We start from the raw sequence: 25856 nt of genomic DNA on the forward strand, positions 1-25856 counted from the left end.
GCTTTGCTAAGCTACCATTATCTATCAGCCTAAGCTGCTAGACACCCTATACACTAATAAGGGATAACTGGGCCTGGTGCAAGGTGCAAGTACCCCTTGGTACTCACTACAAGCCAGTCCAGCCTCCTACACATTTGAAGTAGGTTTATCATTTAAGAAGCAGTAGATTTGTAGTCCTTCAAAAAATGTCCAGGGGTCTATTTTGGTTTTCTGTTTTTTTTGCTGTTCAGTCAAGGTTCACTTGTGAATGTACACTCTGCCTAACTCTTAAGCTTTTGCTGAACCTCTGTAAAGTAAGGAAATTAAGCAGGTCAGAAGGCATGTGCAAGAGAGGAGCATTATTGGTAGTAAAACATAACTTCTGGCCGTCACACAGGCTGCGTTCCTTGGTCGAAGCTGCTTTGGCGAACCTGGTGCCTATTTGTAGATATAGAAAGTATGCAAGATCTACCCTGACCGTTAGGGATATTTCAAATGATGATGAATTTGCGAGAAGAAAAAGTGTCCACCAAAAAAACACGATACCAAATATAACTTGTCCGCTGAAGAACTACTGCCAATGATCACTGTAGGTAACAAGTAGACTGTTGTGAACAGCAGCAATACTTAAAAATGTAAAGTATACAAGTCGATATACTGAATGTAGGAAAGTACCATCTTGCCTGGCATGTTACCCCCATTTTTCACTGTATATATGTTGTTTTAGTTGTATGTGTCACTGGGACCCTGGTAACCCAGGGCCCCAGTGCTCATAAGTGTGCCTGAATGTGTTACCTGTGTAGTGACTAACTGTCTCACTGAGGCTCTGCTAATCAGAACCTCAGTGGTTATGCTCTCTCATTTCTTTCCAAATTGTCACTAACAGGCTAGTGACCATTTTTACCAATTTACATTGGCTTACTGGAACACCCTTATAATTCCCTAGTATATGGTACTGAGGTGCCCAGGGTATTGGGGTTCCAGGAGATCCCTATGGGCTGCAGCATTTCTTTTGCCACCCATAGGGAGCTCTGACAATTCTTACACAGGCCTGCCACTGCAGCCTGAGTGAAATAACGTCCACGTTATTTCACAGCCATTTTACACTGCACTTAAGTAACTTTTAAGTCACCTATATGTCTAACCTTTACCTGGTAAAGGTTAGGTGCAAAGTTACTTAGTGTGAGGGCACCCTGGCACTAGCCAAGATGCCCCCACATTGTTCAGAGCCAATTCCCTGAACTTTGTGAGTGCGGGGACACCATTACACGCGTGCACTACATATAGGTCACTACCTATATGTAGCTTCACAATGGTAACTCCGAATATGGCCATGTAACATGTCTATGATCATGGAATTGCCCCCTCTATGCCATCCTGGCATAGTTGGCACAATCCCATGATCCCAGTGGTCTGTAGCACAGACCCTGGTACTGCCAAACTGCCCTTCCTGGGGTTTCACTGCAGCTGCTGCTGCTGCCAACCCCTCAGACAGGCATCTGCCCTCCTGGGGTCCAGCCAGGCCTGGCCCAGGATGGCAGAACAAAGAACTTCCTCTGAGAGAGGGTGTGACACCCTCTCCCTTTGGAAAATGGTGTGAAGGCAGGGGAGGAGTAGCCTCCCCCAGCCTCTGGAAATGCTTTGTTGGGCACAGAGGTGCCCAATTCTGCATAAGCCAGTCTACACCGGTTCAGGGGACCCCTTAGCCCTGCTCTGGCGCGAAACTGGACAAAGGAAAGGGGAGTGACCACTCCCCTGACCTGCACCTCCCCTGGGAGGTGTCCAGAGCTCCTCCAGTGTGCTCCAGACCTCTGCCATCTTGGAAACAGAGGTGCTGCTGGCACACTGGACTGCTCTGAGTGGCCAGTGCCACCAGGTGACGTCAGAGACTCCTTGTGATAGGCTCCTTCAGGTGTTGCTAGCCTATCCTCTCTCCTAGGTAGCCAAACCCTCTTTTCTGGCTATTTAGGGTCTCTGTCTCTGGGGAAACGTTAGATAACGAATGCAAGAGCTCATCCGAGTTCCTTTGCATCTCTCTCTTCACCTTCTGCCAAGGAATCGACTGCTGACCGCGCTGGAAGCCTGCAAACCTGCAACATAGTAGCAAAGACGACTACTGCAACTCTGTAACGCTGATCCTGCCGCCTTCTCGACTGTTTTCCTGCTTGTGCATGCTGTGGGGGTAGTCTGCCTCCTCTCTGCACCAGAAGCTCCGAAGAAATCTCCCGTGGGTCGACGGAATCTTCCCCCTGCAACCGCAGGCACCAAAAAGCTGCATTACCGGTCCCTTGGGTCTCCTCTCAGCACGACGAGCGAGGTCCTTCGAATCCAGCGACTCTGTCCAAGTGACCCCCACAGTCCAGTGACTCTTCAGTCCAAGTTTGGTGGAGGTAAGTCCTTGCCTCACCTCGCTGGGCTGCATTGCTGGGAACCGCGACTTTTGCAGCTACTCCGGCCCCTGTGCACTTCCGGCGGAAATCCTTTGTGCACAGCCAAGCCTGGGTCCACGGCACTCTAACCTGCATTGCACGACTTTCTAAGTTGGTCTCCGGCAACGTGGGACTCCTTTGTGCAACTTCGGCGAGCACCGTTTCACGCATCCTTGTAGTGCCTGTTTCTGGCACTTCTCCGGGTGCTACCTGCTTCAGAGAGGGCTCCTTGTCTTGCTCGACGTCCCCTCTCTCTGCTGGTCCAATTTGCGACCTCCTGGTCCCTCCTGGGCCTCAGCAGCGTCCAAAAACGCTAACCGCACAATTTGCAGCTAGCAAGGCTTGTTGGCGTTCTTTGGGCGGGAAAACACTTCTGCACGACTCTCCACGGCGAGAGGGATCCGTCCACCAAAGGGGAAGTCTCTAGCCCTTTTCGTTCCTGCAGAAACCTCAGCTTCTTCTGTCCAGTAGAAGCTTCTTTGCACCCGCAGCTGGCATTTCCTGGGCATTTGCCCATCTCCGACTTGCTTGTGACTTTTGGACTTGGTCCCCTTGTTCCACAGGTACCCTAGATTGGAAATCCACAGTTGTTGCATTGTTGGTTTGTGTCTTTCCTGCATTATTCCTCTAACACGACTTCTTTGTCCTTAGGGGAACTTTAGTGCACTTTGCACTCACTTTTCAGGGTCTTGGGGAGGGTTATTTTTCTAACTCTCACTATTTTCTAATAGTCCCAGCGACCCTCTACAAGGTCACATAGGTTTGGGGTCCATTCGTGGTTCGCATTCCACTTTTGGAGTATATGGTTTGTGTTGCCCCTATCCCTATGTTTCCCCATTGCATCCTATTGTAACTATACATTGTTTGCACTGTTTTCTAAGACTATACTGCATATTTTTGCTATTGTGTATATATATCTTGTGTATATTTCCTATCCTCTCACTGAGGGTACACTCTAAGATACTTTGGCATATTGTCATAAAAATAAAGTACCTTTATTTTTAGTATAACTGTGTATTGTGTTTTCTTATGATATTGTGCATATGACACTAAGTGGTACTGTAGTAGCTTCACACGTCTCCAAGTTCAGCCTAAGCTGCTCTGCTAAGCTACCATTATCTATCAGCCTAAGCTGCTAGACACCCTATACACTAATAAGGGATAACTGGGCCTGGTGCAAGGTGCAAGTACCCCTTGGTACTCACTACAAGCCAGTCCAGCCTCCTACATTGGTTGTGCAGCGGTGGGATAACTGCTTTGAGACTACTTACCACTCTTGTCATTGTACTTTTCATAAGAGAAAAATATACAAAACAAGGTCAGTGTATATACACATAGCCAAAAAGTTTAGCATTTCCTCTTTTCACTCTTTTCTAAGTGCTGAAAAGTACTTCTAACTTTCTAAAAAGTTCAAAAAAGTTTAAAAAGTTTTTTTCTCTGTCTTTCTAAAAGCTCTGACAAACTTTTTATCTTTTACTATCACTTTAACTCTCTCTAAAAAATGTCTGGCACAGGCCAAAATGTTGATCTGTCCAAACTTGCATATGATCACCTTAGCTGGAAAGGAGCAAGGAGTCTCTGCATAGAGAGAGGTTTGAGTGTAGGGAAGAATCCTTCCTTAGAACTGTTAATTAACATGCTTAGAGTACAGGATAAGGCCATAAGTGCCCCATCTGTTGAAAAAGTAGCTAATGGTTCTCAATCTGATCCAGGGACTCCCCCAGGAAAAGATTCAGGAAAGAAACTTCCTAGCCTGCCCATTACGAGACAGTCTAGCATAGTTGGTAATGATGATGAGCCACACCATATAAATAGTGTTGTCTCACATCATAGCAAAAGCATTTATTCTCACCATACTGGTAGTTATGTTTCTGTTAGCCAAGCTGTTAGGGTGGCTTCTGTAAGGGACAGGTCTCCTTCTGTCCATTCTCACCATACTTCTGTTTCAAGGAATGTCCCTCCCACCCACCCTGATGACAGATTGTTAGAAAGGGAGCTCAATAGACTGAGAGTGGAACAAACCAGACTGAAGCTCAAGAAGCAACAGCTGGATTTGGATAGACAGACTTTAGAAGTAGAGAAGGAGAGACAGAAACTGGGTTTAGAAACCCATGGTGGCAGCAGCAGTATTCCCCATAGTCATCCTGCAAAAGAGCATGATTCCAGGAATCTGCACAAGATAGTTCCCCCTTACAAGGAGGGGGATGACATTAACAAGTGGTTTGCTGCACTTGAGAGGGCCTGTGTTGTACAGGATGTCCCTCAAAGGCAGTGGGCTGCTATCCTATGGCTATCATTTAGTGGAAAAGGTAGGGATAGGCTCCTTACTGTGAAAGAAAATGATGCTAATAATTTCCAAGTTCTTAAGAATGCACTCCTGGATGGTTATGGCTTAACCACTGAACAATATAGGATAAAGTTCAGAGAGACCAAAAAGGAGTCTTCACAAGACTGGGTTGATTTCATTGACCATTCAGTGAAGGCCTTGGAGGGGTGGTTACATGGCAGTAAAGTTACTGATTATGACAGCCTGTATAACTTGATCCTGAGAGAGCATATTCTTAATAATTGTGTGTCTGATTTGTTGCACCAGTACTTGGTGGACTCTGATCTGACCTCTCCCCAAGAATTGGGAAAGAAGGCAGACAAATGGGTCAGAACAAGGGTGAACAGAAAAGTTCATACAGGGGGTGACAAAGATGGCAACAAAAAGAAGGATGGTAAGTCTTCTGACAAGGGTGGGGGCAAATCTAAAAATGAGTCTTCATCAGGCCCACAAAAACACTCTGGTGGGGGTGGTGGGCCCAAATCCTCTTTTAATCAGAACAAGGAAAAGAAACCATGGTGCTATTTATGTAAAATAAAAGGCCATTGGACAACAGATCCCAGTTGTCCAAAGAAAGGCACCAAGCCTCCTACCACTACAACCCCTACTGCTACACCTAGTGTCCCTACTAATAGCAGTGGTGGTGGGAGCAAACCTACTAATAGCCAATCCAAGGGAGTAGCTGGGCTCACTATTGGTAACTTAGTTGGGGTTGGCCTTGTTAGGGAGGCCACAGAGGCTGTGTTAGTCTCTGAGGGGGCTATTGATTTAGCCACCTTAGTTGATTGTCCCCTTAATATGGATAAGTACAAGCAGCTACCCCTAATAAATGGTGTTGAGGTTCAGGCCTACAGGGACACTGGTGCCAGTGTGACTATGGTCATAGAGAAACTGGTCCACCCTGAACAACACCTACTTGGTCACCAGTACCAAGTAACCGATGCTCACAACAACACACTTAGCCACCCCATGGCTGTTGTTAATCTCAACTGGGGGGGGGGGTTACTGGTCCAAAGAAAGTTGTGGTAGCTTCAGATTTACCTGTAGACTGTCTATTAGGGAATGATTTGGAGACATCAGCTTGGTCAGATGTGGAGTTGGAGGCCCATGCAGCAATGCTGGGCATCCCAGGGCATATTTTTGCTTTGACAAGGGCTCAGGCCAAAAAGCAAAAAGGACAGGGAAACTTGGATCCTGGAACAATGGACCAAGTGCTCCCTAAAGCTAGGGCTAGTAGAAGCAAACCACTTCCTACTATCCCTCCCTCTACAGTGGATTCAACTTCTGAGGAAGAAGAATTCCCTCCCTGTGCAGAACCTACACCAGAGGAGCTGGAAGCAGACACTGCTGAGCTTTTGGGTGAAGGGGGGCCTGCCAGAGAGGAGCTGAGTGTGGCACAGCAAACCTGTCCCACATTAGAGGGTCTCAGACAGCAAGCTGTCAAACAGGCTAATGGGGATGTCAGTGACTCTCACAGAGTTTACTGGGAGGACAACCTCTTGTACACTGAGCATAGGGATCCTAAACCTGGAGCTGCCAGGAGATTAGTGATTCCTCAGGAGTACAGAAAGTTCCTCCTAACACTGGCACATGACATTCCCTTAGCTGGGCATCTAGGACAAATGAAAACCTGGGACAGGCTTGTTCCCCTGTTTCATTGGCCTATAATGTCTGAGGACACAAAGGAATTTTGTAAGTCCTGTGAAACCTGTCAAGCCAGTGGCAAGACAGGTGGCACACCAAAGGCACCCCTTATTCCACTACCTGTGGTTGGGGTTCCCTTTGAAAGGGTAGGGGTTGACATAGTTGGCCCCCTTGACCCTCCAACTGCTTCAGGCAATAGATTCATCTTAGTGGTAGTGGACCATGCCACAAGATATCCTGAAGCTATTCCTTTAAGGACCACTACAGCTCCTGCAGTGGCAAAGGCCCTCCTGAGAATATTTTCCAGGGTGGGCTTCCCAAAGGAAGTAGTATCAGACAGGGGAAGCAATTTCATGTCTGCATACTTAAAGGCCATGTGGAAGGAGTGTGGTGTAACGTACAAGTTCACAACACCCTATCATCCACAAACAAATGGACTGGTGGAGAGATTTAATAAAACTCTCAAAGGCATGATTATGGGTCTCCCTGAAAAACTCCGCAGGAGATGGGATATCCTTCTACCATGCCTCCTTTTTGCCTACAGGGAGGTACCCCAGAAAGGAGTGGGCTTCAGCCCCTTTGAACTTCTTTTTGGACACCCTGTTAGGGGTCCACTCACACTTGTAAAGGAGGGTTGGGAACAACCTTTAAAAGCTCCTAAGCAGGATATTGTGGATTATGTACTTGGCCTCAGATCAAGGATGGCTGAGTACATGAAAAAGGCCAGAAAAAACCTTCAGGCCAGCCAAGAGCTCCAGAAGCAATGGCATGATCAGAAGGCTGTTTTGGTTCAGTACCAACCAGGACAGAAAGTGTGGGTCTTGGAGCCTGTGGCCCCAAGAGCACTCCAAGATAAATGGAGTGGTCCCCACACAATTGTTGAAAAGAAGGGAGAAGTCACCTATTTAGTTGACTTAGGCACTGCCAGGAGTCCCCTTAGGGTGCTCCATGTCAACCGCCTGAAACCCTACTATGACAGGGCTGATCTCACCGTGCTCATGGCAACTGATGAGGGACAGGAAGAAGACAGTGATCCTCTACCTGATCTCTTCTCTTCCACAGAACAAGATGCTCTTGTGGAAGGTGTAGTTTTGGCTGATTGTCTTACTGCTGAGCAGAAAGATAATTGCATAAATCTCCTAGATCAATTCTCTGAACTCTTCTCTACTGTGCCAGGTACCACTTCTTGGTGTGAGCACACTATAGATACTGGAGACAGTTTACCTGTCAAAAGTAAGATCTATAGGCAGCCTGACCATGTCAGGGACTGCATAAAGCAAGAGGTCCAGAAAATGTTAGAACTAGGAGAGGTTGAGCACTCTGACAGTCCATGGGCTTCTCCTGTGGTACTGGTACCAAAACCCCATTCCAAAGATGGAAAGAAGGAAATGCGGTTTTGTGTAGACTATAGAGGTCTCAACTTGGTAACCAAAACTGATGCTCACCCTATACCCAGGGCAGATGAGCTCATAGATACACTGGCATCTGCCAAGTATCTAAGCACTTTTGACTTGACTGCAGGGTATTGGCAGATCAAATTGTCAGAAGATGCTAAACCTAAGACTGCATTTTCAACCATTGGAGGACATTACCAGTTTACTGTAATGCCTTTTGGTTTGAAAAATGCACCTGCCACTTTTCAGAGGTTGGTGAACACAGTCCTGCAAGGGCTGGAAGCTTTCAGTGCAGCATATTTGGACGATATAGCTGTCTTTAGCTCCAGCTGGGATGATCACCTGGTCCACCTATGAAAAGTTTTGGAGGCCCTGCAAAAGGCAGGCCTCACTATCAAGGCTTCAAAGTGCCAGATAGGGCAGGGTAAGGTGGTTTATCTGGGACACCTTGTTGGTGGGGAACAGATTGCACCACTACAGGGGAAAATCCAAACAATTATTGATTAGGTTCCCCCTACTACACAGACTCAGGTGAGAGCCTTCCTAGGCCTCACTGGGTATTACAGGAGGTTCATTAAGAACTATGGCTCCATTGCAGCCCCTCTTAATGACCTCACATCCAAGAAAATGCCTAAAAAGGTATTATGGACAGCAAACTGTCAGAAAGCTTTTGAGGAGCTGAAGCAGGCCATGTGCTCTGCACCTGTCCTGAAAAGCCCTTGTTACTCTAAAAAATTCTATGTCCAAACTGATGCATCTGAATTAGGAGTAGGGGCAGTCCTATCACAACTTAATTCTGAGGGCCAGGATCAACCTGTTGCTTTTATTAGTAGGAGGTTGACCCCTAGAGAAAAGCGTTGGTCTGCCATTGAGAGGGAGGCCTTTGCTGTGGTCTGGGCTCTGAAGAAGTTGAGGCCATACCTGTTTGGCACTCACTTCATTGTTCAGACAGACCACAAACCTCTACTTTGGCTAAAACAAATGAAAGGTGAAAATCCTAAATTGTTGAGGTGGTCCATATCCCTACAGGGAATGGACTATACAGTGGAACATAGACCTGGGAGTAGCCACTCCAATGCAGATGGGCTCTCCAGATATTTCCACTTAGACAATGAAGACTCATCAGGTCATGGCTAGTCTTATTGTCCTTCGTTTGGGGGGGGGTTGTGTAGGAAAGTACCATCTTGCCTGGCATGTTACCCCCATTTTTCACTGTATATATGTTGTTTTAGTTGTATGTGTCACTGGGACCCTGGTAACCCAGGGCCCCAGTGCTCATAAGTGTGCCTGAATGTGTTACCTGTGTAGTGACTAACTGTCTCACTGAGGCTCTGCTAATCAGAACCTCAGTGGTTATGCTCTCTCATTTCTTTCCAAATTGTCACTAACAGGCTAGTGACCATTTTTACCAATTTACATTGGCTTACTGGAACACCCTTATAATTCCCTAGTATATGGTACTGAGGTACCCAGGGTATTGGGGTTCCAGGAGATCCCTATGGGCTGCAGCATTTCTTTTGCTACCCATAGGGAGCTCTGACAATTCTTACACAGGCCTGCCACTGCAGCCTGAGTGAAATAACGTCCACGTTATTTCACAGCCATTTTACACTGCACTTAAGTAACTTATAAGTCACCTATATGTCTAACCTTTACCTGGTAAAGGTTAGGTGCAAAGTTATTTAGTGTGAGGGCACCCTGGCACTAGCCAAGGTGCCCCCACATTGTTCAGAGCCAATTCCCTGAACTTTGTGAGTGCGGGGACACCATTACACGCGTGCACTACATATAGGTCACTACCTATATGTAGCTTCACAATGGTAACTCCGAATATGGCCATGTAACATGTCTATGATCATGGAATTGCCCCCTCTATGCCATCCTGGCATAGTTGGCACAATCCCATGATCCCAGTGGTCTGTAGCACAGACCCTGGTACTGCCAAACTGCCCTTCCTGGGGTTTCACTGCAGCTGCTGCTGCTGCCAACCCCTCAGACAGGCATCTGCCCTCCTGGGGTCCAGCCAGGCCTGGCCCAGGATGGCAGAACAAAGAACTTCCTCTGAGAGAGGGTGTGACACCCTCTCCCTTTGGAAAATGGTGTGAAGGCAGGGGAGGAGTAGCCTCCCCCAGCCTCTGGAAATGCTTTGTTGGGCACAGAGGTGCCCAATTCTGCATAAGCCAGTCTACACCGGTTCAGGGGACCCCTTAGCCCTGCTCTGGCGCGAAACTGGACAAAGGAAAGGGGAGTGACCACTCCCCTGACCTGCACCTCCCCTGGGAGGTGTCCAGAGCTCCTTCAGTGTGCTCCAGACCTTTGCCATCTTGGAAACAGAGGTGCTGCTGGCACACTGGACTGCTCTGAGTGGCCAGTGCCACCAGGTGACGTCAGAGACTCCTTGTGATAGGCTCCTTCAGGTGTTGCTAGCCTATCCTCTCTCCTAGGTAGCCAAACCCTCTTTTCTGGCTATTTAGGGTCTCTGTCTCTGGGGAAACGTTAGATAACGAATGCAAGAGCTCCTCCGAGTTCCTCTGCATCTCTCTCTTCACCTTCTGCCAAGGAATCGACTGCTGACCGCGCTGGAAGCCTGCAAACCTGCAACATAGTAGCAAAGACGACTACTGCAACTCTGTAACGCTGATCATGCCGCCTTCTCGACTGTTTTCCTGCTTGTGCATGCTGTGGGGGTAGTCTGCCTCCTCTCTGCACCAGAAGCTCCGAAGAAATCTCCCGTGGGTCGACGGAATCTTCCCCCTGCAACCGCAGGCACCAAAAAGCTGCATTACCGGTCCCTTGGGTCTCCTCTCAGCACGACGAGCGAGGTCCCTCGAATCCAGCGACTCTGTCCAAGTGGCCCCCACAGTCCAGTGACTCTTCAGTCCAAGTTTGGTGGAGGTAAGTCCTTGCCTCACCTCGCTGGGCTGCATTGCTGGGAACCGCGACTTTTGCAGCTACTCCGGCCCCTGTGCACTTCCGGCGGAAATCCTTTGTGCACAGCCAAGCGTGGGTCCACGGCACTCTAACCTGCATTGCACGACTTTCTAAGTTGGTCTCCGGCGACGTGGGACTCCTTTGTGCAACTTCGGCGAGCACCATTTCACGCATCCTCGTAGTGCCTGTTTCTGGCACTTCTCCGGGTGCTACCTGCTTCAGTGAGGGCTCCTTGTCTTGCTCGACGTCCCCTCTCTCTGCTGGTCCAATTTGCGACCTCTTGGTCCCTCCTGGGCCTCAGCAGCGTCCAAAAACGCTAACCGCACGATTTGCAGCTAGCAAGGCTTGTTGGCGTTCTTTCGGCGGGAAAACACTTCTGCACGACTCTCCACGGTGAGAGGGATCCGTCCACCAAAGGGGAAGTCTCTAGCCCTTTTCGTTCCTGCAGAAACCTCAGCTTCTTCTGTCCAGTAGAAGCTTCTTTGCACCCGCAGCTGGCATTTGCCCATCTCCGACTTGCTTGTGACTTTTGGACTTGGTCCCCTTGTTCCACATGTACCCTAGATTGGAAATCCACAGTTGTTGCATTGTTGGTTTGTGTCTTTCCTGCATTATTCCTCTAACACGACTTCTTTGTCCTTAGGGGAACTTTAGTGCACTTTGCACTCACTTTTCAGGGTCTTGGGGAGGGTTATTTTTCTAACTCTCACTATTTTCTAATAGTCCCAGCGACCCTCTACAAGGTCACATAGGTTTGGGGTCCATTCGTGGTTCGCATTCCACTTTTGGAGTATATGGTTTGTGTTGCCCCTATCCCTATGTTTCCCCATTGCATCCTATTGTAACTATACATTGTTTGCACTGTTTTCTAAGACTATACTGCATATTTTTGCTATTGTGTATATATATCTTGTGTATATTTCCTATCCTCTCACTGAGGGTACACTCTAAGATACTTTGGCATATTGTCATAAAAATAAAGTACCTTTATTTTTAGTATAACTGTGTATTGTGTTTTCTTATGATATTGTGCATATGACACTAAGTGGTACTGTAGTAGCTTCACACGTCTCCTAGTTCAGCCTAAGCTGCTCTGCTAAGCTACCATTATCTATCAGCCTAAACTGCTAGACACCCTATACACTAATAAGGGATAACTGGGCCTGGTGCAAGGTGCAAGTACCCCTTGGCACTCACTACAAGCCAGTCCAGCCTCCTACACTGAATTACAATTTAGCTCACCTTTGAAAGGAAAGTCCAAGTAGGCAAGTGATTGAATGAAAGATTTGTATTCTTTGTACACGATGAAGTATGCGAGAAAGACTACTCACACGGGTTAAAACAGAACTAGTTGTCACCAACAAGTGTTAAGTAAAGGTTAAAAAACAATAACTTACAGTGTTAAGTAAGCTGATCATTTTCAACATGTTCTCATTTACAGCAGACACACTTGCGCTGTAACTGTCAAACTATAATGAAAAGTAACAGTGACATTTTAGATAGATTGAAAAACATCTCCGATATATTTATTTATTCGTTTGTTATTTATTCTCTAAAGTTTTACATACATATAGGAAAAACTATAATGAATACAGACATCTACAATATCAGACTTGCAACCTAATAAAGCCATAAGTATAAAAACCAATGTTTAATACTTTCTGAAAGTAGCCTTGCGAATTTCTTAAATATATGATTTGATTTTGTTCTCTATTAAGTCAGAAATATAAATAGTGTACTACTCACCTCTTACAATTATCTGCAATAGTGCCCCTAGGGGACAGCAAGACAGTTCAGCTCGATGAGCTTGCGGGTATTTCTGTCTCACTTCCCCTGTCTTCTCAAAGTAGCAATAACCTCACCATATCATTTCTTTCTCTAATAGAATCCCCTACTTCACATTTTTATCTTCTTGCTGCTTCCAGTTTGACCTAACATACAGCCCTTCAACTTCGAGCATTTTACACGAGGGGATTTAGTGTACCCCTGCGTGGCTGTTGGGAGGCACACTTCCAGCGGCCCTGCTCTGACAGTACAGCTCTGTTGTACTGGAGCGTCTTAAACACATACCGTGGGAGGCACTGTTTCGCTTGATTCAGTTACATATTGTGTACATAGCTCACCTTACCCGTTGTAATATTAACAGGTTTTTCCATTGCACCACAGCTGCCTGCCCCTGCTGAATACTAATAGACGCGGATATAGGACACATGCTTTGGGCATGCCCCTGCCTGGCGGCCTACTAGGCTCGTGTTACACGCCGCCCTCTGCATTGTTCAGAGAGGGACATTTCGAATGCATGGTAGGTGTGTCTGCTGGGTCTTTATCGCAGAAGCAAAAGACACAAGGTCATATCCTGTTTTATTGATGTGGGGCTAATTGTGGCTAAATGTCTAATAACCCGCAGACTGGGTACAGTCAATTACAACCTGGGCACAGGCGGAAAGCGTAACCCTAAAGAATGAAGATGCCGTGGGACTACGAAAGCACTCAATTGCCCATAACTGGGATGCAATAATGAAGGGTAATGTTAACGTGCATGCTAGACCATGCTGCTCACTGCTTTGCCCATGATAAGTCATTGCGGAAATTTATGTGAAGTAGCACACCCCGTCGTAAAGGCCGAGCCAGGTTTCGCTGAAATGTCCACCACCTGGAGCAGTGCAACTTGGGTCAAGGTGGAAGGCCAGATATTTTCGTCCACCTCTTCAATGGCCCCATCACAGATAAGAGGAGAGTCAGACAGCTGGGGGGTGTCAGGAATGTCTGTATGTAAATCAGTAATTTTCACAGTGTACCTAGCGGCACAAATTAGTGAACCTCCTGATCAAAGGACAGGTAGGGACTCATTATAAATATAGGGCCAGGACGAAGGTCCTGACGAAGGCCACATGACCCAAATTGGCAGTGTGAATAGGCCGAAACATGTTGACCCTTTACAGAGATTGGGGTGTATGGGTAACGAATTCCTGAAAACACCACCAATAACATTTTTAATCCTGTCCAGGCTGCACTAGAATAAAATAGGATAAGTGGTCAGCCTGAGTCAGTTTTATATCTCTTTCTGTTGTCCGGCTTTGGTCCCTGTGCCATGATTGTTGGTCTTGTCTAATGTGCTTTTATGTTTCCCCACCCTTACTGCTCCACTCCAAAGGGGATTTATATCTTGGAGTGTGTTAGCAGGGCCCTATGATGAAGCATGCCACAAATTGTGGGTGAGGGCCGTTTTTTCAAAATATTGATGTTTGAACTAGTCTGGTTTTGATACCAGACATCATTCCTTGTTCTCTTTGTGAGAATACACTCCATTAAATGTCAATGGGAAAGGCTGGCCTAGGACGCAACTTCAGTTTCCTAGGGAGCACAGACTCCAGCGTTGCACCAATGTATACTGTAACCTGTATGAAAAGACTAAAGCAGTAGGTTGCAAAAGCATATCTGAACAGCTTATGAGTCATCCAGGAATGTCATCTTTCTCTGACTCGGCTCAGGATTAGGACCAATTACTGCTCTGTCCAGCTGCAGGAGCAGGGCCTTGTATCATTCAGTCAGCTGTCATTTTGTGCAAGGAGCCTGGCCTGCCCCAGGCCCATCAACGAGGAGGGGCTCCTCGGCGGATTTGCTTGGGGAGGCCCTGGCAAGAATGTCAGGGAGGAGGGGCTGACTCTCCCAGAGCACAGTGGCATTGACTCCTGGATGACACCATTTTGAGATATCCCAGAAGACTATGCAGGAAGGTTATGACAGGTATGAAGAAGTGATGTGGCACATTAGGATAGGCCAGAGACGCAGCCCTGCTGGACATCTCCTCCCCCACTTAAAAGGTTTTGCACAGGGTGGGGCTTTCTCTCTTGGCTGTACTTCTCTTCAGAACACTGGGACTGAAGATGGGAGTCATGGACAACTGGAAAGAAGAATCCACCTGTGAGAAAGTAGCCTCTTTCAAGCCTTGTTACCTCCACTTTTGGCCTGTTTGTGAGTGTATGTCAGGGTGTTTTCACTGTCTCACTGGGATCCTGCTAGCCAGGGCCCAGTGCTCATAGTGAAAACCCTATGTTTTCAGTATGTTTGCTATGTGTCACTGGGACCCTGCTAGTCAGGACCCCAGTGCTCATAGGTTTGTGACCTATATGTATGTGTTCCCTGTGTGATGCCTAACTGTCTCACTGAGGGTCTGCAAACCAGAACCTCAGTGGTTATGCTCTCTCTGTACAAATTGTCACTAACAGGCTAGTGACCAATTTCACCAATTCATATTGGCATAACTGGAACACCCTTATAATTCCCTAGTATATGGTACTAAGGTACCCAGGGTATTGGGGTTCCAGGAGATCCCTATAGGCTGCAACATTTATTTTGCCACCCATAGGGAGCTCTGGCAATTCTTACACAGGCCTGCCACTGCAGCCTGAGTGAAATAATGCCCACATTATTTTACAGCCATTTTACACTGCACTTAAGTAACTTATAAGTCACCTATATGTCTAACCTTTACCTGGTAAAGGTTGGGTGCTAAGTTACTTAGTGTGTGGGCGCCCTGGCACTAGCCAAGGTGCCCCCACATTGTTCAGGGCAAATTCCCTGGACTTTGTGAGAGCGGGGACACCATTACAAGCGTGCACTATACATATGTCACTACATATGTATAGCGTCACAATGGTAGCTCCGAACATGGCCATGTAACATGTCTAAGATCATGGAATTGTCACCCCAATGCCATTCTGGCATTGGAGAGACAATTCCATGATCCCCCGAGTCTCTAGCACAGACCCGGGTACTGCCAAACTACCTTTCCCGGGGTTTCACTGCAGCTGCTGCTGCTGCCAACCCCTCAGACAGGTTTCTGCCCTCCTGGGGTCCAGCCAGGCTTGGCCCAGGAAGGCAGAACAAAGGACTTCCTCAGAGAGAGGGTGTTACACCCTCTCCCTTTGGAAAAAGGTGTCAGGGCTGGGGAGGAGTAGCCTCCCCCAGCCTCTGGAAATGCTTTGATGGGCACAAAGGGTGCCCATCTCTGCATAAGCCAGTCTACACCGGTTCAGGGATGCCCCAGCCCTGCTCTGGCACGAAACTGGACAAAGGAAAGGGGAGTGACCACTCCCCTGCCCTGCACCTCCCCTGGGAGGTGCCCAGAGCTCCTCCAGTGTGCTCCAGACCTCTGCCATCTTGGAAACAGAGGTGCTGCTGGCACACTGGACTGCTCTGAGTGGCCAGGGCCAGCAGGTGACATCAGAGACTCCTTCTGATAGGCTCTTACCTGTGTTGCTAGCCTATCCTCCTTCCTAAGTAGCCAAACCTCCTTTTCTGGCTATTTAGGGTCTCTGCTTTGGGGAATTCTTTAGATAACGAATGCAAGAGCTCATCAGAGTTCCTCTGCATCTCTCTCTTGACCTTCTGCCAAGGAATGGACCGCTGACTGCTCTGGAAGCCTGCAAAACTGCAACAAAGTAGCAAAGACGACTACTGCGACCTTGTAACGCTGATCCGGCCACCTTCTCGACTGTTTTCCTGGTGGTGCATGCTGTGGGGGTAGTCTGCCTCCTCTCTGCACTAGAAGCTCCGAAGAAATCTCCTGTGGGTCGACGGAATCTTCCCCCTGCAACCGCAGGCACCAAAAGACTGCATCACCGGTCCTCTGGGTCCCCTCTCAGCACGACGAACGTGGTCCCTGGAACTCAGCAACTCTGTCCAAGTGACTCCCACAGTCCAGTGACTCTTCAGGCTTAGTTTGGTGGAGGTAAGTCCTTGCCTCCCCACGCTAGACTGCATTGCTGGGTACCGCGTGATTTGCAGCTGCTCCGGCTCCTGTGCACTCTTCCAGGATTTCCTTTGTGCACAGCCAAGCCTGGGTCCCCGACACTCTAACCTGTAGTGCACGACCTCCTGAGTTGTCCTCCGGCGTTGTGGGACCTTCTTTTGTGACTTCGGGTGAGCTCCGGTTCACTCTTCTTCGTAGTGCCTGTTCCGGCACTTCTGCGGGTGCTGCTTGCTTCTGAGTGGGCTCTTTGTCTTGCTGGACGCCCCCTCTGTCCCCTCACGCAATTGGCGACATCCTGGTCCCTCCTGGGCCACTGCAGCATCCAAAAACCCTAACCGCGACCCTTGCAGCTAGCAAGGCTTGTTTGCGGTCTTTCTGCACGGAAACACCTCTGCAAGCTTCTTCACGACGTGGGACATCTATCCTCCAAAGGGGAAGTTCCTAGTCCTTGTCGTTCTTGCAGAATCCACAGCTTCTACCATCCGGTGGCAGCTTCTTTGCACCCACAGCTGGTATTTCCTGGACATCTGCCCACTCCTGACTTGATCATGACTTTTGGACTTGGTCCCCTTGTTCCACAGGTACTCTCGTCCGGAAATCCATCATTGTTGCATTGCTGGTGTTGGTCTTCCTTGCAGAATTCCCCTATCACAACTTCTGTGCTCTCTGGGGAACTTAGGTGCACTTTGCACCCACTTTTCAGGGTCTTGGGGTGGGCTATTTTTCTAACCCTCACTGTTTTCTTACAGTCCCAGCGACCCTCTACAAGGTCACATAGGTTTGGGGTCTATTCGTGGTTCGCATTCCACTTCTAGAGTATATGGTTTGTGTTGCCCCTATCCCTATGTGCCCTCATTGCAATCTATTGTGACTGTACATTGCTTGCATTGCTTTCTATTGCTATTACTGCATATTTTTGGTATTGTGTACATATATCTTGTGTATATTTGCTATCCTCATACTGAGGGTACTCACTGAGATACTTTTGGCATATTGTCATAGAAATAAAGTACCTTTATTTTTTGTCTATCTGTGTATTGTGTTTTCTTATGATATTGTGCATATGACACCAGTGGTATAGTAGGAGCTTCACACGTCTCCTAGTTCAGCCTAAGCTGCTCTGCTAAGCTACCCTTTTCTATCAGCCTAAGCTGCTAGACACCTCTTCTACACTAATAAGGGATAACTGGACCTGGTGCAGAGTGTAAGTACCCCTTGGCACCACTACAAACCAGGCCAGACTCCTACACCACCTGATTGGGGTCCCCACTGGGGCAAGGACTCTGCTTCGGAATGGCCCCAGACCCAGGGGGCACACTCCAGGACCAGGCAAGCTGGTCCCCTTACTTCCCCTGAGGGCCAGTTGGGGGAAAACTGGGCTCTGGTGCAAGGAAAGCGCGCTGCCCAGAAGAACGGATGAAAGGTTGGTGCAGGGAGTCAGTGAGACTGGCTCCCTGCTGAGCTGGGAACCTTCTAGGCCAGGAGGCCTAAAGAAAGTGCTTCCAGTGGCAAGGGTTTGCCACCAGTAGAACAATGAGCTGAAGAGCATCGGAAATGGCCCGAGATGTGCCCCGGAGATGGTGGGTGACATTTGACCTAATGCAGGCAGCAAAACGCGTGGACCTCCGCCGCCGTACTTGATTCATGCCCACGGGGTAGGCCAGGGCCTGGGGGCCGCCCCCAAAGAAGAGTAGTGCCAAGGAGAGCTGTTGCACGTCCCCAGCGAAAATGCTGACATGAGGGAGCACCATCACGCACCCTTGAAGGTGAGGTGAGGGGCCCTAGACTCCATCGAGGGGCCCCACAAAGAACCAAAGCCAGGGAGAGCTGTCATGCCTGTGTGACAGTAAAGAGAGAGACGATGGACCCCTTCCTGGGGCCCTACAGCAAAGCAAATTTGGGGATGCCATTGCACCCCCACAAAGATGAAGAGAGGGGCCCAAGACCCTATCCCGCGGCCCCACAGCAAAGTACAGTCAGGGGATGCCACTGTGCCCCCCCCAAAAGTGAAGGGGGGGCTTGGACCCTATCCAGAGCCCCCAGTGGCCAGAGAAGGATGGGTAGTGCTGCTGCACTACCCCATGCAGCCAGCCTGGCCCACCACATGTCTGCACCGCAGGAGCGGGCAGACTCCAAATGACGAGCTAGCTCCCACAGCAGCACATGAACCTGCTGGCCAGGTGGAGAGCGGCGAGAGCAGCTGGGGATGGGCTCCCTGAGCTGCTCTCCAATGTTGTGAAGGTCGCGGGGTGTCTGGGTGGGACTGGACACCCCTCCAACCTAAAACACCAAAATGACAAAAACACCACAGTAGCACACCCCAGAGCAGCTGGAGAGCCACACATTTGTTATGTACACTCCAGAGGAAGCAGCCCAAATGCCTGCTAACAACACTCATTTTGGCATGGTGGTGAAACGTCTCCCCCCAAGAAGTTATCAATGGTCCCCATCCTCATTTTCAGGGGACTTGGGAATGATAACCCCTCAAGGGTTTCAAAGTGTTTTCAAACCAGTCCCAGCTGGAAATTATGTTTCAGCGAGGTAGAACTGCGCTCTCTAGAGGTGAAGATCATGGCTGCAGTCCTTATGGCCTGAATGGGGATAACAAAGGATTGGTGCAATGGTGAACACCCTCTAGGGGTGAAAGCCTGTAATTACAAGCACTTTTACAGGCATGGAGTCCTTTAGGGACTATGGTTAAAACATTGCATTTATGCTAAATGTGATTCACAATGTATGGCTGCAGCACTGTGGCCAATGCCATGACTTGTGTAGGGTCATATGAAAAGACACTCTCTAGGGGTGAAAAAATGGTATTACATAATGATTAACAACCAAGTCATGTGCTTTAGGGAGTCTGCCAACTGTGCATCATTTTTATGTTGAATGTTTCAATGTGGAATATGATGAACCTTGGACTGCACCCTTGAAGGGTGTGGGTAGACTGCATAGATCATGCTGAGGGTAATCCTAACAGTGCCAACCACTCCAACCTGCCTAGACATTTTCCTTGTTGATGTTACATAAATAATGTGACGTTTGTCTTGGTTAATAGGACTATATCCAAATTTACATGGGTCCTGCAGGCTTTCTCGAGACCAAGACCTCTGCTCATGGCATATGGTGCAAGAGCCCCCCCAGTCTTACGACCAAAGACATGGAGTTGGGAGGCCTGGGAAAGCTAAAACGCAAAACTGATTTTTATTTTATTTTAATATATAGTAACCCTGTAACAGGATTTTTTTTAATCACACTGGAATTTCTTAATATGTATATGTTTAATTAACTGAAACAATAAATCAAATCTCTCTGTGAGTAATATGACTGATAAACACTAGTGATCAAAGTAGATGTACTTTATTGCCAGTATTAGTTGCTCTAACTCCATGTTACAGTCAAATATTGCATTGGAATACAAGTTAATGTTCTGGCATGTGGGTTGTTGGTTTATATCTCCCTTTCGGAGACACAAAAATGATTATGCATTGTAATCCAAAAGTAATTCCACTCGCTTGTGTATATTTGTAAATTGTTGCATAGTATTGAGTAGTGTGTGTGTAATGAATTTTCTTTATCTTTATCCGAAGAAAAAGCACAGACTGGACACTCATTTATTGAGTGATATTCTTGTGTGTTTGTGAATGGCGATTACTAGCCCACACCACCTCCATTGAGTAAACCTTGAACTGCTCTGCAATGCTACCCTATGAGAGTCAAGCACTACAATGGGGTGTTTGGTTCTCAGTGGTGATCGAGTGCCAACACATTACTTATGCAAGCCACACAACTACCAACACACCCTCCCAACACATACGTAATGTCTGGACATCATATGGAATGGTAAGCAAGTTGCTCTTGCAAAACTTAGTGATGCTATACTAGTTTAGATCACACACCCTTGTCATATTCTGATATTCATATTAAAAACATCTAAACGGTATTTTCAAGTATTCTCTGCAACTACTAATTGGCCCAGTATAGAAAAATGGGCAATATCCAATTCCAATATATTTTTTTACTTTGTTCCACGACAAACACATCAATACGGACAATTCTTACACCTGCAGGAGCCTGACTAGACCTACAGCCATGGGGGTAGGTGGTGTGGTTGCCCAGTGCCCCCAGGTTAATTTCAGTTATTTTCAGTAAATATAAGAAGCCGCAGGCAGAGATGGCAAGTTCACAAATTGCTTAAAAAACAAACAGCTTAGAATCAGCCCTCAGGGCTCCTGTTAGTGCTTTGAAATGTATTTAGAATAGTATAAGTAGTTTAAAGCACAAAACTAACATCAAGTGAGACAGACAATAAGACTAGTACGCTGTCAGGGAAGGGTGCACTCAGACACTAGGAAAGTGACACAAGGGACACCAATAATGGCACAAGGGCATCAACAATGAGGTACTGTTAGACCTGGCATCATTGGTGTGTTTTCCGCTAACTTTTTGCCGTCTGAGCTCCTGTTTTTCTACCTTCTTTTTTTGCTGGCTTTAGGATTCTGGACACTTTCTCACTGCTGACGAGTGCTAAAATGCAGGTGCTCTATACTCTAAACCAGGGGCGGCACCTTTGCAACGTCAAAGGAGTGTCACCCTCCTGGCTAAGCTAGGAGCTGAAAAATAAAACAATATATTAATATTGTTTTATTTTTCAGTTCTTGGCTCAGCCAGCAGCATGTGAAGGAAGTGGCTCGGCTGGACTATGGAAGGGGGGAGAGGGAAGCGGGTGTGGTGTTTTGCGCACTTCTAAGTGTGCATGTGTGTTTGGCTGGCTGTCTCAGGCTGGCCAAACACCGGTTGGAGAAACTGGACAGGCTCCAGTGCACTGTCTGAGCGGCAGAACAAGCTGCTCAGACAAATCCTGGTGCTGCTCTCATGCTAGGTATAGCATGAGAGCAGCACCCGGATTGCTGGGGAGCTGTGCTGATGTCCTAGTGAATGCTAGGACACCTGAAGAAGAGCAGAGAAGTGAGGCAGCAGCAACAGTTACGTTTTAAAAAATATTTTTTTTATTTCCCCATCCCTTTCCCCACCGGCTCCTCCCCTTGAGATCTGCTCTAAACATGGTGATAGTGGCTTATCCACAATTGGTATACTTAAATTACTTCTAAGTTCATAGTAAAGTACACTACATGTGCCCAGGACCTGTAAATTAAACGCTACTAGTGGGCCTGCTGCACTGATTGTGCCACCGACTACAGTAGCCTTTAAACAAGTATTAGGCCTTTCCTGCAGAGCCTGTGTGTGAGTAAATGCAGCCACTTGCCAGGCCAAAACCTTTCTATCACATATAAGCCATCCCCAAGGTAGGCCTTAGTTAGCCCCAATGGCAGGGTGCAGTGTATTTTAAAAGTGGGGCATGTACTTTTAAGTTTAACATGTCCTGGTAGTAAAAAACATGCTAAGTTAGCTTTTTTACTACTGCAAGGCTCATCTCTCCCATAGGGTAACATTGGGGTTACCTTGAAGTGACCGTTAAATGTAATTTCTGAATGGGAGTAAATCCATTTTACCATTTATTTAATTGTTATTAGCCTATCCGGCCTTAACAATAATCACACAATAGATATCAATCCCTCGAACTCAATAAAGATCACATTAAATAAAACATCTCAATAAAAGGAACTATGCTTGAATTTTTGATTTAACATGTGCCAAAATGTATCCAATTTACCATGCATTATCGTAAAACCTGATTTGACCATAATTTACATAAAAACTTAACTTATTCTAGAAAAACATTATGAGTCTAATATTTAAAATGTCTTATTATGGGACGAGTCATTTGGGGCCTTGCATTGCCTTCCAGCCATTTAATAAAAGCCCGAGGCCTAACCCAGTTTACACTACCCTGCACCGATTTCCCAAGCTAAATAGGTACGGGATAACATAGGCTATTGTGCCTGTGCCAACTGTAGGTGCATTGATAGACGTAATTTCCATGCTTCCAAGATATAGGTTGAGACCTTTGTCACAATGTATTTCTCATCTGAACGCATACATAGCGCTTCCGCCTCCTTGCACTTCCTAACTCCGGAAGTTCTGAAAAGTGGACGAAGGTACAATTTACGGAGTCTGAGCGTAAAGTGGCATAGTAAAAGGAAGTGGGAAAGTGTTTCCGGACCACCATGAAGGCATGGACAACATTCTAAACTACTCGGAGGAGCGGATTGCCATCTGTTGACCACCGCTGTCACTGGTAGTGTGCCCATACGGAATTTAAAGTAGAGAGCCCTTTTTTCCTCCGGATAAATACTGTCTATGAATAATGCTGGTTTAAGCTCTTGGTTAAACAAAATATACCGCTTGAATAAAGGGCTAAATGACTCGCACATAATCTCTGTCTTTCGCTCCCAATATGCCTTTTTTATGACAGCTAGACTAGGCCTTCCGATTTTTTCTGGATGGAGCCAAAAGTCATCCTGGCCGATAGCAGCCAGGATAGTTGAGATATGTTTGAACCAGGGCAGTTTCCGATGGTTTTGCAGCTTCATGATATCCTTAAGTACGTCTCTGAATGGTTTAAGAGCCTCTTTTGTCCAAATACGGATCCAGTATCTTACTGGAGCCAGAGCGATGTAGTCCTCAACCTTTCTCATCTGTAGATCAATTCTTATTGCGTTCATTGGTGTAGCATTACCTAGACAAAGTAATTGGTGTAAAAATTTGTTCTCGGTTACTTGTATTGAAGGAATCTTTCTGAATCCCCAGATCTCTGCGCTGTAAAGTGCTGCGGCTCTTGCTTTTGTTTTGTATGCAAGCAGTGCGGAGCTCACGGAGTGATTGCCTGTAGCCTTTGCAAATCTGAGTACTGCTCCGGCTTGTTGGGCCAAGGAAATTCTGCTTTTGTAGATTTGTGGTTTCCATGTCTGTTTTTCATCTAATCTGCAGCCCAGGTAATCATAGGTGGCCACTCGGGCCAAAGGCTTATTATTTACCCTAAAAGTCGATTGCAACGTCTGTTTTTGGTTGAGAATCATAAACTTTGTTTTCCCCTCATTGATTACCATGCTCCTTGAGGTACAGAAAGATTCGAAGCCCCTAAGTAGACCATGCATTGCTATCTCTGTTCTTGCCAGTAATACGGCGTCATCAGCAAAGAGCAAGATAGGTATACTTTCATTGGCTAGTTTTGGCACGTCCAGATTTAATTCCTTCAAAACTTGACTTACTTTATTTATATAACAATTGAATAAGGTTGGGGCCAAAACGCAGCCTTGTTTTACACCTCGCTCAATTGGAATTTTGGCCGTATAATCATTTCTCGTAGAATATCTGACCCTGGCAGTGTTTCCTGTATGCAATAGAATTAGCAGCCTTAAGATTTTTCCCTGTATGCCCATGTCCGACAATAGCTGCCATAATGTTTGGCGATTTACGCTGTCGAAGGCTGTTTGGAGATCCACAAAGACCAGGTATAATGGACAGTTTTTAAGGGTGGCGTATTTAGCACAGATCATGTTTAGCTTAAAAAGTTGGTCTGTTGTACTTTGGCCTCTCCTAAAACCAGCTTGGTGTGTTGATATTAAATCTCCGTCCTCTAGCCATTGGTCTAGACGCGACTGAATCAATTTGGCAAAAATCTTTCCAACACTATCAAGCAGTGAGATAGGTCTATAATTACTCACCATGTCCCGAGGCCCTTTTTTGTGAATTGGAACGATTATTGATTCCTTCCAAGAAGGAGGGATTACCTCGTAATGCCAAACACTGTTGAATAGACGGGCTAGAGCAGGTAACCATAACGTTAGCTGGTTACGGTAAGCATCTGAAGGGATGCCATCTGGGCCTGCAGCCTTATGCGGCTTTTGAAGGAGGATAACTTGTTTAATCTCTTTTTCACTGAATTCCGGTATTAACTTCATTGCACGTGGAATGACGTGGGCTACTTGCGTGGAATTTGTGCTGGAAAATTCGTTAGAGACTAGTGCATTCTGGGTTCCGTTTACCGATCTAAAAAGACAATTTGAAGATGCTGCATGGGTCTTTTGAAGAGGAAATACTTTGCTTAATCTTTGATTTCTGCCTCCCAGCCCTTGAGTGAGGATGTTTGGGTTAATGGTCATCCCTGGTTCTGTCTTGGCCACTTCCTGATACAAGGCAGTAAAGTGCTTTACCCAAAGTTGAGGGTTAATATTCAGTTCTAGGTTTTTCGGGGGGCCTTCGCATCCCCACCTGACTATCTCCCAAAACTTTTTGGGGTTCCCTGCCGTTATTGCTTGCAGTAAAGTTTTCCAAAGTTTATGTGGAAATATCTTCCTTTTGTATCTTAATAATTTTTTGTACTGTTGCCTACATCCATGAAAATGTTGCTCGTTGGAATCATTCAAGTGCCGGTTCTTCAGTGCTTGTGATAAGGTCTTTTTTAGCTTTAAACACTCTTCATCGAACCAGCCCTCCATCATTTTAGGATTGATTTGAGGATGCTTGATCTTTTCCTTTTTTGTTTGCAGTAGCAAATTATTAAAGTTATGCAGGAGGGGTATAGCGTCATTATCTGATGGGTTTAAGAACGTGCTAAGTAATGACAACCAGGTTTGGCTGGGAACACTCATATAAGGTTCATCCTCATTTGACCTTAATATGTTTTTCCTGTTTGGTCTCATAGTTATTGTTAGGCTATTTCCGTTGAATGGAGACTCCGCCTTCCCTGGGCTCGCGTCCGGATGGACTATCTCCATTAGCAGTGGGTCGTGATCACTCTCGATTCTGTCCCTTATTTCCATATCGATGACATAATGCCAGGCTTCGATGTTTATTGCCATATAGTCAATTATGCTTTGCCTTTTTCCAGTTCGAAAGGTAGATTTAAAGGTTTTATCTGACTTTGTTCTCCCATTTAATGTGCGAAGTCCTCCTTCTATTAATGCTTCAAAGATTAATTCTCCTTTCTTGGAGTCATTACAACGTTGGATAAGAGGCGTTGGGATATTCCAAGCATAATCTTCCTCTGCTACTTGTTCGTCCCAGAGGATAGAATGAGGTTTAGTGTTGAAGTCACCACATATCAATAAAAAGGTTTTACAAGGTTGGAGAGAGCGATTGTTCGTGTGACCTGGTACTGGGTTCCTCCGATCCATGGTTCTTTTGTTTAGGATATGTTCTTTAAGGAGCCGCACCCCTGGCATAACTTGAGCCCGGCTGATAGGTGGGAAGTACACATTTACTATTTCGAGTGACCATTCCTCGTATTTGACTGCGAGCGTCTGGATTCCCTTGCTTTGTACGGTGTGAGTTACTACGGAGTTCCTCAGTAATGAGGTTCTAATCCAAATACTCAGACCTCCCGAGGGTCTTCCTTTTTTTTGCTTAATTGCAGGTGAGTGGAAGGTGGCGAACCCGTCTAGGTCAATAGCATGAGTAGACCAAGTTTCTTGGAAGCAGCTGATGTCTTGTTTTTT

This window comes from Pleurodeles waltl, chromosome 11, assembly GCF_031143425.1.
Source record: "Pleurodeles waltl isolate 20211129_DDA chromosome 11, aPleWal1.hap1.20221129, whole genome shotgun sequence".
Lineage (NCBI taxonomy): Eukaryota > Metazoa > Chordata > Amphibia > Caudata > Salamandridae > Pleurodeles > Pleurodeles waltl.